A 7,288-nucleotide genomic window follows, 5' to 3' on the forward strand; every position below is an offset into this window, starting at 1 on the left:
ACACTGGCCCCACAGAAGCAAGTGGCACACATAGGTCGATTCAGTTGTCCTGTTAGGACTGGGCAGGGGCTATCTCTGCTCACTTCCTGGGCACCTGGCCATGGGGCCTTCGCCCTTCAGTGTTTCTCAGCCGGAGGAGTCTGTTCCAAGTGGGGAGGAGGGGCAGATTCAGTCTGTTTCAGCAGGAGGATCCAAGTTCAACTTATTAGCAAAAATCTGTCTCAAACCGTTAATAAAGGGGCTGGGGATATAGCTCAGTTGATAGAGCGCTTGCCTTTCATGCACAAGGCCCTGGGTTCAATCCTTAGCACCACTAAAGGAAAAAAAAAAAGTCAATAAAAAGGCTAGGGATATAGCTATGCTGTGGAGCCTTTGGCTAGGATGTACCAGGTTCCAGCCAGGGCAAAAAACAGAAAGCCCAGAACAGGCAGATCTACAGACTCAGAAGCCATCAGTGGCTGCCCACAGTCAGGGATAGAGGCTAGGGGCAAATAGGAAGTGAGTATTAATGGATCCAGAATTTTTGTATTTTATTTTTTAGTACCACTCTGAGTCACATCCCAAGACCTTTCTGATTTTTTATTTTGAGAAAGGGTCTCACTAGGTCGCTTACAGCCTTGCTAAATTGCTACGGCTGGCTTCAAACCTGCAATCCTCCTGCCTCAGCCTCCTAAGTGACTGGTATTACAGGCATATGCCACCACACCCAGCTCAGAATTTCTTTTAGGGGTGAAGGAAATATTCAAAAAGTAATTATTGCGAAGGTCATGCAACTTTGAATATAGTAAAAACCACTGAATTGCACAACTTAAATTCATGAATTGTATGGCCTATCATTTATATCTTGATAAAACTGCTTTAAAAATGGTTGTCAACTAGCAGACTAGGAAGGGAAAGAGATATTTAGGAATTGGGAAGAGAAATGGGCAAAAGCACGAGAAATTTTTGAGCCTTAAAAAAGCAATATCAGATGGGGCTGGGTTGTGGCTCAGGGGTAGCGCTCTCACCTAGCATGTGTGAGGCAATGGGTTTGATCCTCAGCACCACATAAAAATAAAATAAAGATGTTGTGTCCATCGAAAACTAAAATATAAATTTTTAAAAATTCTCTCTTTAAAAAAATAAAATAAAATAAAAAGTTTTTTAAAAAATAAATGTTTTTTAAAAAGCAATATCAGAGAACTTTGTAACCTAAAAAACATTATGCAAAGTCAAGTTACTAAATTCAATACACATTCTCCCTCAAAAAAGATGGTAGATATCAAGAGCCCTAAGTTACCTATAATTCCAGTGACTTAAGAGATTGAGGCAGAAGGATCACAAATTTGAAGCTAGCCTCAGCAACTAAGCAAGATCCTGTCTCAAAAAATAAAAAAGGATAGAATTGCAGCTTAGTGGTAGAATGCCCCTAGGTTCAATCCCCAGTACCAAATAAACACACAAGGGCTGGGAGATAGCTCAGAGGTAGCGATACCTACCCCACCCAGCACGGGTGAGGCCCTGGGTTTGATCCCAGCACTGAAAAACAAAAACAAACAAATAGCAACAAGTAAAACTTAGTACAGAGGATTTATAGGTGACTTGGGGTTTGGAGGTATGTACTGGAGATGAACCCAGGGGTGTTCCACCACCGAGCAATGCCTCCCAGTCCTTTTTTATTTTGAGACAGGGTCACCTTGACCTTATGATTCTTCTGCTGGGAGTACAGGTGTGGGAGGATAGGTTTGGTTTGTTCGCTTATGTTAGGCAAGTGCCCTACCACTGAGCTACATCCCCAATCCCAGAATTTGTAGTTTAATTTAAAGATTTTCTGATTTTTCTTTCTCCTTCTCAAACCAGGATGTGCTTTCTAATGTGACCCTATGAAAACAGGCTGAGATAAAGCCAAGAGTTAGTTGCCCTGCCAGCTGCCAGAGCCCTGGCCAGCTCACCATACCCTGGCATCATCCTGTTAGTGGGTCCTTTCCCAGACCCCTGCAGGCCTCGGCTCTTCTCCTGTCCACAGACCAAATCACTGCTGTCTCACTTTTCTGTATGACTTCTTTCCCTTCCCCAAGTGGTCCAGGGTCACCCTACAAATTATCTACTTCTGCTTCCTCCCTCCCTGGGGCTGGTATTCTTTCTATCACACCATAAGAACACATCCTAGCTGGGATTCGAGCCTGGGACTGGCATGAGACAAGGGAGATAGATGCCTCAGATGCAAAGAGCAGCGGGGCGGTGGTTCTCAGACGGAGGAGTTTGAGTGAGAGCAACCCTAGCAAAGGAGCGCCTCTTCCAATGCCCTGCCCTGGGCACCTCCGCCTTGCCCTGGACCCGGCCTGGTGGCTGCCAACAGAGGAAAGCGAGATGGCACAGCTGAAGGTACCCCGCCCCCTTGGGGTGTGGTTACTTTTAGTCCACTGGTTTGTCCAGAGACCAGTGGCCAAGCATGGCAGGTTAGACTGGGATGATGGGTTGAGGTGACTGCAGGTGTTGGAGGCCAAATGAGGCTAGCAGAATCAGGAGACTGGCTTTTGCTCACATTTATGGTGTGCTGCTGAAGTCATTGGGAGGCTGCAGTTCCCTCCTTCCTCGCTTGCCTCTTTCCTTTCTTGAGACAGGCATCTCATTATTTGCCCAGGCTGCTCTTGAACTCCTGGACTCTAGCAGTCTTCTCACTTCAGCCTCCAAGTAGTTGGGACCACAGAGAAGCACCACCACTCCTTAAAGCCAGGTCTCCCCAGTCAGTTCTGCTCTGTAATGAAATCTCAGCTGTTCTTGTGACAAGGAGGCCTGAGTTTTCTAGTGTAGAAATTCACATTTTGTAAATATTTTCAGTAGGACACACTTTGAGAAACTAGCAAGAGCAACAGGCCTCCAGGAAAGTTCATGAGCTGCACACCTAACAGATGGGACTGGAGACCTAGGACTGCAGGCACAGGGGCTGGCGCAGCAGCTGTCCTTACAGGAGGACAAGGCCTCTGGAGGCCTCGCCCTAGCCAGGTTGTAGGATCTTCAATTGGTCAAGTCTTCAGAGCTGGAGAAATGAGAAGATACCAGGAAAAAATTAAGTGTGTGTATATATCCATGTCTAGAGAAATATTTATATCTTTGTCTTTCTTTTTTTTTCCCCTTTGGTACTGAGATTGAACCCAGGGTCATTCAACCACTGAGTCACATCCCAGCCCTTTTTTCATTTCAAGACAAGGTCTCATTAAGTTGCTTAGGGCCTTGCTAAATTGCTGAGGCTGGCTTTGAACTTGCAATCCTCCTGCTTCAGCCTCCTGAGCCGCTGGGATTACAGGTATGCTCCACTGCACCTGGGTTTTATTTTTTATTTTAAGACAAGATTTCAGTAAGTTGATTAGGACCTCACTAAGTTTCTTAGAGCCTCACTAAGTTGCTGAGGCTGGCCTTGAATTTATGATCCTTCTGCCTCAGCCTCCCAAGTTGCTGGGATTAAGGTGTGTGCAGCCACACCCAGATCCTTCCAATCTTTTGCTCTGCTATTGGGGGCCCCACCTTCCCAGAGACTTCAACAACCCCGCACCCTTCCTTCCCTGCCCTTGGCTTTGGGGGAAGAGAATCCCCACCAGATTTCTTAGGGTTGCTGTTACCTCTGTCACCTACTCATTCACAGTGGCCTTGACAAGCTGCCTCCTGGAGGCTTTGGAGGAACAAGGTTCTCCAAAGTGTCTCCTTCTGACCTTACATTAGACATCTTCCTGGGGCATTTATCAGGGGCAAGTTGGTATTACCCCCTCCAAGAGCTAGCCATACTGTTTCCTCCTTGTCCTCCTTCTTCTATTGGTACAGGGACAAAAACCCAGGGGTGCTCGACCACTAAGCTACATTTCCAGTCTGTTTTACTTTTTATTTTGAGACAGCCTCATTAAGATGTCAAGGCTGGCCTTGACCTTGGGACCCTCCTGCCTCAGGCTGGGCATTGCTGGCATGTGCATCCAAGCCCTGCTTAGCCATTATTTTTTTCAGACTTCCAAAAGCCTGGCAGCAAGTTGTCCCCATTCTCTGGAGTTTTGGGTAGGGTATTAAAGCTTTTGTCCTGAGAAGATGCTCTCGATTGGTGACTTCTTACTTAGCCAGTCTTCCAATCTGGCAACTTTATTGAGTACCCTTAGATGCTAATCCCAAGCACATTTCTCTGACTCAGTATTTATTTCTGTCTTATCAGGCTGGTAGCCAGGAGAGGAGGTGGGACAGACGGCAAGTTTGGAGAAGGGCACCTCTGCCAGCACAGCAGAAGTTGTAGCCCTTATTAGGAGAGATGGGCCACCTCTGCAACCCCAGGGAGAGCCAGGGACAATGTTGCCAAAGGCATCCATCCTGACACCCCACCATATTTCAGGACTCCAGGTTTCCATCACCAACACGCCCTTGTTCACCGAAGTCCCTGTGGTTGGACAATGCAGACAACTGTGGACAAGTGGACTGTGGATCTAGACCAGCAACCAGGTCTTCAGCCTACTGTTCAAAAACACTTTTTGTAGCTCCCATCGAGATTCCCCAAATCTCACAATTGGCCACTCACTAATCGATTGTTAGCAGCCCTCAGTCTTGCAGTAACCTTCTGTAAAGTATCACTACAGCTCAGCTGCAACCAGCCAACTTCACTCTCTATAAACATTTCTCCTCCATATTCCTGAAAGGCCTGAAATTTCACACCTGCCTCTTCCTCAGCATCTCCTCCAGCGGTGACCTTTCCCCAGGTCAGCATTAATGGAATCTTTAGCAATTAGCCTACCACCCTGTGCCATGCCCCACTTCCAACCCAAGACAGCATCCCCTTCATCTGCCAGGCAAGAGGCAAGGCAGCATAGCTCCACCTTGCCAACTATTGTGGTGGACACTCCTGCTGCCTTGTATTAGTCTGGGTCCTCTAAGAAGCTGATGCCAAGATGGAATTAAACACACACGATTTTATTAGGGGAAAAATCTGCAAGAGGAAACAGTAAGGGAGCTAGGGAAGCCAGCAGACTGCAGCACAAGCCTGACTTGAGGGAGGGTCAGAGAAAAACAGGTGGGGTAGATGCACCCTAGATGACTGTTTAGACTGAGAAGGTCTGAACAAGTCAAAGCGTTGGCCACCATGCTGTGCCAGTGGCACACACTGTAATCCCAGAGACGGGGAGGCTGAGGGAGGAACATAGCAAGGTCCAGGTCAGCCTGGGCACCTTAGTGAGGCCCTATCCCTAATTTAAAAATAATTAAATAAAAAGAGACAGGGCAGCCGCCGAAACAAGGATGCAGTCGAGCTGGAGAGCCTGAGGAGGGCCCGACATCCCATCACTTGTCATCGTTTCCTGAGCCTCTGCATGATCCTCACCTCTCTCAAACTCTACCACCTCGTCTGGACCTTGGTGAGAGCTGCAACTTCTCCCTAGGACCCTCTCCTCAACCGGTCGTCCACTCCATGCCAGGAAAAGCCTGCCTTGGTTCCAGACCTGGTCACGTGGTCTAAGCTGGAAGACAGTGAAGATACTACACATTACTGGGATGTGATGAACTCTCTTCGGTTGAACAAATCCTGGCAGAATTTTAAGGTCAGGGCTCTGGAATGTCACCCTGACAAGCATCCTGAAAACTCCAAAGCTGTGGAGACTTTCCAGAAACTGCAGAAGGCAAAAGAGATTCTGACCAATGAAGAGAGTCTAGCCCACTATGACCATTGGCGAAGGAGCCAGATATCGATGCCATTCCATCAGTGGGAAACTTTGACTCATGCTGAGGGCCATTACCAAGTAGGAATGACGCATCGAAATTTCCTTGCCAGCGTACCCCATGTTAATTTCACTGTTGACCTTGCATGTGTATTTGAGAAAGGTGACCCTGCTCAACGACCAGGGTGGATCCAGGATTAGGGTGTGTCCTGCAGTTTGAGGAAGTATCCTGCTCCTTGGGTTAAGGGCGTTCCCAGTTTAAGACCTTGGATTTTAGGGAAGTTTGATGTTGAGGATTATTGCTGCTGGAATTAGGGCGTTCCTGCTGCCTGAGCTCCCATTGAGTTCTCGTGAGATTCAGAGAGCATTTTGGGAAGAAAGCCTGGTGGAGGAGGTGATTTGGGTGGCAGCAGAACTGGGATTGCCCCAGAACGTGTGTGGAGGTCGGCGTGAGTTCGGGAATAAAGAATTGCTGTTTGAATCTACAAAGCTGTGTGGTGGCTCGTGATTCTGTGCCCAGCCAAGACTGCAGCAGACTCAGTGAAAATGTCAATGCATTGGGCTGTCAAAGGTAAAAAAGACCTGATGCTGGAAGAGTCTGAGCAGACTCATATCAGCAAGACTAAAAATGAAGAATGGAATGAGCAAAGAGAAATAAAGAAAGAAGAACTGGGTTCAACCACAGAGAAAATAAAAAGCACCGAGTCCCTGGAGAAGTCAATCTCCCCACAAAATCCAGAGTCTCCAAGTCTTTCAGATGTGAACTCTTGGCACCTTCGTTTCTGCTGGTCGGGGGATGCTCCCTCGGAACTCCTGAGGAAGTTCAGAAACTATGAAATGCCCTTGCTCCACAGAAGGGGGAGAGCAAGATGTTGCCTGCACTGCCAACATGCAGTCTTCATTCACATTTTAACAATGTCATGTTTATGAATCACTTAGGACTGACTGATTCCTCCATCTTTGAACCCAGTTTCACAATGTGTTTTGTTTTGTTGTTGTTTGTGTGTTTTTTGGTGCAGGTGACTGAACCCATGGTCTAGGGGACTGAACCCACTCTTTACCACTGTGTTTTATCCCCAGATACAAAATGTGTTGAGAAATTTTTAGAAGGCTAATTTATTTCAAAATTTGAATAAATTAAGGCTCTTAGATCCAAGTAGGTTATATTATTATGTGTTCTCCTATTGATATTATTTATAGAATTCTATTTGTAAATCAATCTTAGTATTTAAATATTTCGTTGATATACCATGATCTCTATTAGTTCTGGATGAGAAAAAATGTTTTCTCTTTTTTGGGGGGTGGTACCAGGGATTTAACTCAGGAGCACTCGACCACTGAGCCACATCCCCAGACCTCTTTTGTATTTTATTTACAGACAGGGTCTCACTGAGTTGCTTAGTGCCTCGCTTTTTGCTGAGGCTGCCTTTGAACTCGTGATTCTCCTGTCTCAGACTCCTGAGTCAATGGGATCACTGGCGTGTGTCACTGTGCCCGGCTGTTTTCTGACTCTTGACTTAAAAAACATGAAATTTGAAAGTACTTGTGTAAACTCCATGGAGTGAAATAAATAATTTCCCCAAAGTTCCTAGATGCATTCACCATTCAACTCTATTTTAAAAATAATC

General features: G+C 46.4%; 1 pseudogene across 1 annotated transcript; it reads left to right on the forward strand.

Annotated features, from left to right (window-relative positions):
- Positions 1-2,349: 2,349 nt before the first annotated feature.
- On the forward strand, positions 2,350-6,643 carry LOC308651335 (dnaJ homolog subfamily C member 12-like; annotated as a pseudogene). Its single transcript has 3 exons — positions 2,350-2,364; positions 5,421-5,721; positions 6,196-6,643. The product of its transcript is annotated as a dnaJ homolog subfamily C member 12-like (transcript).
- The last annotated feature ends 645 nt before the right edge of the window (positions 6,644-7,288 follow it).

Source organism: Spermophilus citellus (assembly GCF_964194105.1).
Source record: "Spermophilus citellus genome assembly, chromosome: 6".
NCBI classification, from domain to species: domain Eukaryota; kingdom Metazoa; phylum Chordata; class Mammalia; order Rodentia; family Sciuridae; genus Spermophilus; species Spermophilus citellus.